Genomic DNA, 9,466 nt, shown 5'->3' on the forward strand with positions numbered 1-9,466 from the left:
TAAAACAAACCCTCAGAAATCCCTGTGCAGACATTCAGGCATTGGAAGAAGGAAGCTAAAAATATAGACTCGTACCTTCACAGTCAAAGCAACATAGTGTACGTTCCTGCTTAGGAATAATAGAAAAGCAAGCTATAAAGAGGCCAGGGGAGGGATCCCACACTGGGAATGAGGATATTTATGCACAGGCTAAATGTGGTAAAGGAAGTAATTGGGGAACAAGGTATGAACTCTCATGATCTATTTGAAGGGTCTCAATAAGGTCTCTTCAACAGGATGTACCTATGGTTTGGATACCTCCGAATTTTTGGAATGACTGTTGCTATGTATATTCTAAGGCAGCCCAGAAGATTCTGCAGCACTTCTTCCTTGCCTTTCGTATTTAATATGGTAATGTTGCAAGGAGACTGTGAACTGTTTCTTTTAGCAAGTCCTGTAGCATGCTTATCACAGTAATCACTGTATCACTGCATCCTGAGATGCAGTCACTGGTGGAGTATAAATGGCTGTGTGAGAATGAGTTAATCTGCTGCCTTTGTTAGATGTTTATCCATGTGTGGGAGGCCTTGGTTATTAATGCACTTTCTCCTGATCTGCAGAGACTGTCGTCGTTCCTATATGTGAATTATATCTCTGCTTTCATAGGTTTGGAACCTGACACTAACACTAGTAAACAGATTAAAGTCACTAATATTAATGTCAGAAGAGACTCAAGCAATTTTATATGGAGCCACCTGTGATTTTCTTCATGCCATTGCTGCTTGTGCTGTCACTGGGTGCCACTGAAAGCAGCCTGGCTCCACGTTCTTTACTCCCTTTAGGTATCTGTGCACATTGATGAGATCTCCCTGAGATCTGCTGCAGCTTTTTTATTTCATCTACACACTAATATCACTGTACACTGTTCAATTGTATGATTACTCTCACAAGCCATACTATAGAGTGTGTGTTTCCATACTGTGACCAAAAATAGTAGTTTAGCAGAGTGTGAAGTGACATGATATTACAATATTGTTGGCATAAATATATACATTTGTGAAAGCTGTTTAAAAAATTATATTCACTAGGCAGAAGTTTATAATGTTTTGTTATTTCAAAGCCTTTTAATTTTATCTATGGTATCTTCACTAATGTACTTGAAGATGATTTTAAGAGACAACAAAAGGTATTTTTCCATAGATTATGAGCTTTTAAAAGATCACAGTCCATTGTTTTCTGTATTGTAAGTAGTTAATATACAAAGCTTCCTCTTGTATATATAAGCATAATCTAGAATTTAGGAAGATATTCAGATATCACTGGGGGCTATAACATAAAATGAACTGCCCCAAAGAACACAGGTGAGAATTATTGAAATCAGGATGGAAATATATGTTTAAAAAACAAAAAGTCATCCTGAGTTAAATAAAAACAGAGTTACAATCAATGCCTAGTGAATCAGGCCAATAGCTCCTTGCTTTCATAGAGAATGTAGGATCCTCCTTTATCTTAATTTTGTAAAGATTTTAATATTTACACCAAATGAAGAAAGAACTTTTTTGACTTTAACAACTGATATTTTCTACAGTTTTTGATCTAAAAGAAAGAATTTTGTTATCTGTGTGTGCTTTTCTTCAGACTGAGCTGGATAAGAACATTATTTGTCTGGGATAAGCCACAGCTATTCAGCCTATCTGTTCTAAGACATAACTACTAGGTCTTTTAGCACTAAATGGAGTTCATAAGTATCTCATATATTGTTATGAAAGATTTCTTTATACACTGCAGCACCATTCTGAAGGAAAAAATTATTTTAAAAGATACAGAAATTATTTTTTTAGTTCCTGCTACCTGAAAGACAAATTATTTCTAAATCAGACCTTTCCAAGGGCAGCTACCATATTCTAAGATTATGCTTTGATGACTGTGTATATGACTAGAGAGAGAGAGGAGGAGAGGGTGATGGAACTAATAATCTATTGGATTATTGTTTTATCTTTAAATAAAATATGTTGTCTCTACAAAGCATTAATAAAATATGTTGTCGCTACTGTACAGCATACTAGTGTGTGAATTTTCCTTTTGATGCTTTTCAAATACTACATTGATAAACTAATTGCATTTGCTTATCTTGAAGCTATGATAATTTCATAATTTGTTATTCATTGAATTTGGAAAATGTGCTCAACCCTCTATGGGAAAAATGTGGATTAAAAAATACATTAGTTATTTATTCAATTGCTGAGTAAACTGTTTGGGGGAAAGGTCTTTTGATGAGGCAATTCCATTAAGAGAGACGAAATGATGGCCTCCACCTTTATGATTTAATGAGACTATTTTTTGCATTCATTGACAATGCATTCTCTAGAGATAATCTCACTTCCTCCCTCTTCCTTCCAAATCATTGATATTGCATGCAACATACTTCTCAAACTTTTCAACACCCATCTCTCTACACTGTGATTTTGCCTTCTGCAACATTTAAAGAAGTTTGTTGAGGCAGTTTCTTTGTCAAAAAGCTTGTTCTTGCAGTTGTAGTTATGAGAAGAGTTTCCAGACAGGTCAGACGTCTGTAAGTTGCATCCCTTCAAGTCTGATAAGGTTGTCCAGTAGTGGTTACACGACATCCATCAGTAGTGGATGCAGTTGTCAACTGGACATTACTTTCCTTGAACTTGGAAGGATTTACTGTCTTCAGCTTTCTTCTAGGTAATATAGTCATCTTTTGGGGGAAGAGCTCTGTCCTGACTGTGGTAAACTGTATTAGTGGATTTTTCATCTTCAGTAAGAGAGTAGAGTGAGTGAAGATAAGGTGAAGTATCTCAAAAGGTAAATTTCCCTTTGAGATACTTCACCACTTGTGTAGGGCATCAAGTGCTATCAGCAAGGCAAATGGACAGCAGAACTTGGTAGGTGTGTATTGTAATTATATATGTGAATGCAAGATATGTATATTTAACTTCTTGGGATATCATCCTATATGCATGCACGTATCTTTCAACTGACTGAATCTGAATTTTAAAATCAGCACCTATTAATGTAACCTGCTGTGTAGGTATTTCATGTTCTCTTAAAAGCTCTATTGTACTGCTAGATTGTTAAAAACTCAGCAAACAGCAAAAAAAAAATTCCTCTCCAATAGACAGGTAGTTATTTTTTAGCAGAATTATCCATGCAATCAGCTTTTCAACCTATCCAGGAAATTTGTTTATGCTAACATCTTTCCATTAGTGCCAGGTGAATACTGTCAATACCAAAGGCAAATTGTCTCAAACAATAGGCACAGTTATGCCTTATTAGCAATTACAGCAGGAAAAGTGACATATGTCTTATTTTATTGTTATAATATCATTAAAAAGTACCTATACTTTCTGACTGAGAACACTTATGTCATGAGGGCAATAAAACAAGGTTTTTATTCTTCCATTGCCAGGAAATACACGAGAGACTTGAAAAATGAAAACATTTAGTCGAATAGAATCATCTACATTTTCAAACACTCTATTACATGAATAATTGCTGAGGTTGGGATGAAATTGTGAAGTCATGTGAAAATGTGGGAATCTAGTGGTACAGCAGTGCACTATTGCTTAATTTTTAAAGTGATATGGTTCTGCATTACATGTTTTCTGCATTGCATCCATGATGCAATTCACCCCAAAGACTTTTGTATATATCTTTAATGTATTTTTTATGTATTAAATGGTTACAGCAGAGGTTAAAAAATATAATTGAGGAAAGTTTGCAATTATGAATTTTGAACTGAGGTCACTACAGTTTTGAAGTCTAGCAGCAGATAAAAGAAGATAATGCCATTTAAGGCAGTGCAAAGTTTCACTGGACTTTTCTTAGACACCAAGTGCAGTAAAAAGATCACTTTTCTCAATGCAGGATGACTTAAACCAGGTTGTCTCAAGTATTTTACTCCATATTAACTTCAATGAATTAGGAAAATTTCTATTCCTTGCAATGAATAGTTCCTAGCTGTGAGTCTGAGATGGCTCTTCCCAACTAATTGGTGGACTGTTACTCCTTGAGAAGTACTATATTAACTATTTGATTAGTCTTTCAATGTAAATACTGGCAATACAGTTAATTAGTTGTGAAACTTCCTATTCAAAGTACTTGCAGATGTTAAAATGCCAGTCTTCCTCTTACAGCAGATAAACAAATGAATGATCCTCTGCAATTTTCATGCTGTATCCTTTGTTTTCCTATCTAAATGACCTAAGATTGTACTGCTCTTCCCTCTGTTTGTTTAGAATAGAGAATATCTGACTTGTTGTACTTCCATATTTCAAGGAAAATGTGGAGTCTAAAACAGAGCCATAGGTGATATTTCTGTTTTATTTTTATCATGATTTGTGTATGTGTTCACATCTTGGCCTGACTCTTGGGAAATGGATCTCTAAGAAATTGTGGGAATTGATAACATTTGCTCATAAAACCGAATTATAAGACTGTGTGGCTTTGGCCATAAAAGAGCTCCTTCCAAAATCCTCTGCCAGTGAATATCAGCCTTGATCTCTAAAAGCCACTGATTTTTATGTCTTGAGCTACTTACAAACTGAGACTGCCAATTAAATTATGACTTCATAAAATTAATCTCATTTGAAACACACATTTTCAATAAAAATAGAAGGCTTTAATAACAGTCAGTGCAATAATGATGACACAAAACAAATGCTTTTACTTACATCTGTGCACAGATACTCAGCTCAGTGCAACTGAGTGAAACTTAATGGAGTTGCAGCAGAGGGGATCTTATTTTCTAGTGGTAAACTTTTTGGAGTCATATAGTGCATGCACTGTTAAGTCATCCATAAATTCTCCTTTGCGGGTGTGATTATGCAACAGCTCAGGCATGCACTGCGTTTTAGCCATTTCTTGAGTCTGGTATATAAGATTTTTTATCTTCATAATTTAAAAAGTTTTAAATAACAGACTGCCGTGCAACTAACAGACAAAATGAGATGCTGCAAGAACAACTTCAAAAATAATTTCTTTGTAAGACCAAAATCCTATAATTAATTTTTGTTACTTCAGGGAATCAACAACCAAACAATATTTCTTTCCCTGTTTGCTTAAACTCATAAAAATGCAGTCAATTCATGGTAAGAAAGAGAAATTATGGACATTCCAGCTTTGGGGAAGAAATGGATTTTGAATTCCTTTTACAATTCAAGCTGGTGCTGTTTAAGTGATTCAAATTGTAGGTAAATTTTATATTTGAAAGAGTGCCATAATTAAGGTATTATAAAAAAATTCTGTCTTTGCACAGGCAGAGCCTATTTGTTCGGTCTTTATCAGGCATGTAGTATAATCAGTATAATATAATAAAATTGCATAGTAAATCATGTAATCTGGCTCCTGATGAGACTTCTCAGGAACCACAATAACACAGGATCATACATATACATACACATTGTGTGTGTGTGTATACGTATACATATACAAACACAGTGTTTCATTGCCAGGGAGCCTATAGCTGCACTCCAGAATATAAAAAATATCTTCTGAATAATTCTTCCTGTAGGCTTAGGCTAAGAAGATTGTAGATACCCTCTTTTATGTGGTTCCTCACACTCCACACTTTAGAGTGGATGATACATGCTAGCATATTTGCTCACAGTATTGGAAGAAGAGCAAAGAAATGTTTGTTAGGTCACATTTTAAGTGTCATATCTTTGCAAAACCAAGACATTGCTTATGCTCTGAAGCCCACTATCTGTCCAAAGTGGAAAGGAAAACTGGTGTTATTCTAGATGAAGTCCTTTCCATTTCCTGCTTTGCTCACTTCAGCTTCCCAAGTGTTCAGCCCACAATGAAGTTATGAAATCCTTGCGGCAGTTATGGAGCACTTTTGGAATACCATCAGCGCAAGTCCGGCTGAGACACTAGCATTTCTTGCAAAGAGCTGTATTGCAAATAAACTGATTAGGAGTGTGTTAGGATCAGTGAGAGGCATGTCTTGCCTCTCTGGACCACGGGATTAGTAATGAGTGAAGCAGCAGCAAGTATAATGCAACTCTTATCCCAGCAATAGCATCCTTTATCATAGTCCTAGACTCATGAACTGATGAACTTTTCCAGCAATCATTGCTTGCCTTTAAAGATTTTTAACTAGATGCTTTGGTAGTATGAGAAGTAAGAATGACAGAAGGTCATTCGGTAATTGATATGACTTAGGTGGATTTCAGCTCTTCAATTAACATTGTTATTGTACAAATCAAATGAAGATGATCTGTTCAGCCACACAAACAACCACCATGGAGGCAATGCCTGAGATTTATACAATGTTGAAATGAGAAGAAAGTGAGTCAGAACACTGGGGTCTTTTGAACACATTATTAGTCAATTCACTGGTCAGATTGTATTCAATCTAGATGAAAGGAATCAATGGTACATTTAATTAAAAGGGTTATTGCTTTTGTAAGAGGACTTGCAGAATGAATTACGATTCTCAAAAGGTGTGTTTCAAAGTGTTCTTCATAGAGCACAACATGTGTCTTTTATGCCAAAGTCATACAAATGAAGGCATTTCCTTCAAATGTGTGTAATTGCAAATCTGTGCACCTAAGAGGCTCGATTTTCAGAAGTGCTGTATGCTGACTTATTTTAAATTTTACAGGTCCTCACTGCCTGTGTAAAGCAGGCCATTTATATGACTGCCTAAATATAGCTTTTGGTGCTTGACCTTAGGCTACCACGCTTGATGATTTTGGCTAAGATAAAATAGACTTTCTAAGATGAAAGTATGGCAGTAAACTTGGCTCTAGCTAGACAAAAATTGATTGCATTACAGCAACAAAATGTATATCTGTTGCACCCATTCCACAAATTCTAAGTGCCATGAAAAAAATCCCAGCAGAAATGGGAGACTGAATTCTGAAACTAAACTAGGCATAAGCAATCCCTGACATTTGTATATTTCTTTTACCAGATTGCCCATTCTACTGAAAAATGTTTAGATGGACTATCAAATAGAAATTTGTTCATATATTTATGTATGAGTATCTCAAAAGCATAATAATCAGTGACGGGCATGCAGCGAATTCATTGCTTTAGAAACTATCTTCTTGCCAATTTTATCACTCTTTTTACCTGGTAGGTTACTCAATGTCAAAAATTCAAACAAACAATTCAAGACTAGAGCTACAGCTGTTGTAAATCCATGTGCCACATGGACTTCAAAGAAGGGAATATGCTGATATAATCCAGCTGAGCCTTTGGCCTCTAGACATGAGTTTACTTTACATTCAGCACTGACAGTGAGATCTACAGGTGGTATAAGTCAAAGCAGATCAAATGCAAATTAGTAGAGCAGACCTGATTTGTGGCAGTTGAGGAGCAAGACGTAGATTATGATGACAGAGATGTTTCTCATTTCCTTTCTTAAACACTTTCTTATTTTAAACAGGCAAACAAATCCACATACTCATGTAGAACAGCGTAGATTGGCAGTTTCTGCTTTCATGATGGTTTCTTTAGCACTATTGCATGGCACTGACTTTACAGTTGTAGGTGAGACATTCAGCTCTGCTGAAAAAATTTTTCATAGTGCAGAGCGGAGTGTAGGAGCACTGCAAACTTGTCTGATCCTGAAGGAAGAGGGGTGTTGAAATGTCTTCCCACAATGTAGATGCAAGAAGCTTCCAGAGGGACATTGTTGATGTTTTTTGTTGCTGAGGAATTATTGTTTCAAAGTACTGGATTTCTGACTGATGTAAATTAGGGTCAATCTGTTGAAAATCAAAGTGTTCTGTTGATTCAAGTTCACTGAAGAGTTGATTTCAAATGTGCTAGTTCTAGTGTTTCATGTAAGACTCATGTAAAGGTGAAGTATATAGTCTTAAAAGGCATAAGATAATTTACAGGGAGGTAAGAAAAAGGGACTTAAAATTTTGGATTAGACTTTTTTCTTTTATAATAAAAAAGAATGGAATTGGGTGCTTTAATACCTGACTATTTTGTTGCTCTAGATGAAAGTCCAGGATTTATAGCTTTGTATAGGGGGATTAGCTCTGAGGTTAATGAACAAGGTAAACTGTAAGAAGCTACATACCTTTCTGGGAAGGGTAATAATTTGGGAAATGAAATGGGATTTAGTTGTGCATAATTTACATGTAGAATTACCTTTGATTTGTCTGAAGCTACAATACTAATGGGTGTGTTTGCATGTCACAGTGCTTGGCAAACTATGAGCAGCTGCCCTTTGAGGTGTTCAGGAGAACAGCATGTTGGATTGGAGGCCCAGTTCCCAAGATGTAGAGCCCTGAACTTGCCTTGAGAAATATTTTCAGATTTTATTAAAGATAATGTGACAGTGGAAAGTGTGTGAAAAAGCATCTGTTTGCAAACTACTGAAACAACACAATTCAAAAGTATGCTGAAAAATGTGGGATCTTTGCCACTGATCATCTGTTTATTGCAAATAAGTGCATGAGGGAGTATTCAAGGAATTTCCACTGCCGTATCCTTTAGCCCTACAAGCAAAGCAGTATCTGCTGCCAGTGTACAGCCCACGGTGATCCTGAGCACTGGAAGGATTGATAAAGCACAGGAGGCCTCTCACTAAAAGGAGAGACTTTGCTCTTCCTGATCATTGGCCTCACATTAGTTTTAATAAAACATTGAATATGAAGTTTGAGTCTGGCCTGATACAGAGCTTTTTAGTGTGAGACCAAGGAGCAAAGGGAGATGTGATTCTGCAGTAGTTGGTGCATTTGTGTGCAAAATCCCAAGTGCTGGGACTTGGTTTGCTTGAAGGGCTTTATTGCTTTATAATTCAATGCAAACACTTGGTTTTATGGCTTCAGATATTCTCATATTTGCTCTTTGTTTAGGCTGATGGCTGCTGCATTTACAGCCAAAGTGACTGACTGCCTGTTAATCCCAAATCCATGTGAACGTTTATTTATTTATTAAATGCGTATGAAGAATTTCAGGAAAGGTTTGAGAGGCTTTAAAAATCTGGCTTTGGGGTAAGTGTTAAAGAGGTTTGATTCCTTTTTAAATATAAAACTTTTTAAATATACTTGTGCAATTTAGATGACTTTACTGTTCAAAATCCATTTGCTTCTCTGCGTGGTAGAACCCATTGCACAGAGAGAAGGTTGGTCACGCCTTTTGCCACCAGGACAGTAAAAGTCACAACCACTCAGCTGTGAGGTTTCACCTAAAGTTTCTTAATCAGGATTAATTTTTTGATTTAGGGAAGAAATTAGCTTCCCTAAATGCTTGAGGGAGAAGGAAGCAAAACAGCATCTCTGCTCTGTTTTGTAGTCGTCCTTTCTCACTCTTTAGGGGAACATCTTTACATTATTTCTCTTTTCTCTGCCTCTCAGATAGGAAGGCCTTAAATTCCACCTCTTCTTTTTGTTATGGCTCAGTAGTTCTTCTTAAATCTGACAGCTGGAAATAAAGTCTTAGTTCCAATACCTGCCCACCTAGTTTTCTTACATGGGTTTTGTCTTTTTTTTTCCCT

The sequence above is a fragment of the Ammospiza caudacuta genome, chromosome 1 (genome assembly GCF_027887145.1).
Source record: "Ammospiza caudacuta isolate bAmmCau1 chromosome 1, bAmmCau1.pri, whole genome shotgun sequence".
NCBI classification, from domain to species: domain Eukaryota; kingdom Metazoa; phylum Chordata; class Aves; order Passeriformes; family Passerellidae; genus Ammospiza; species Ammospiza caudacuta.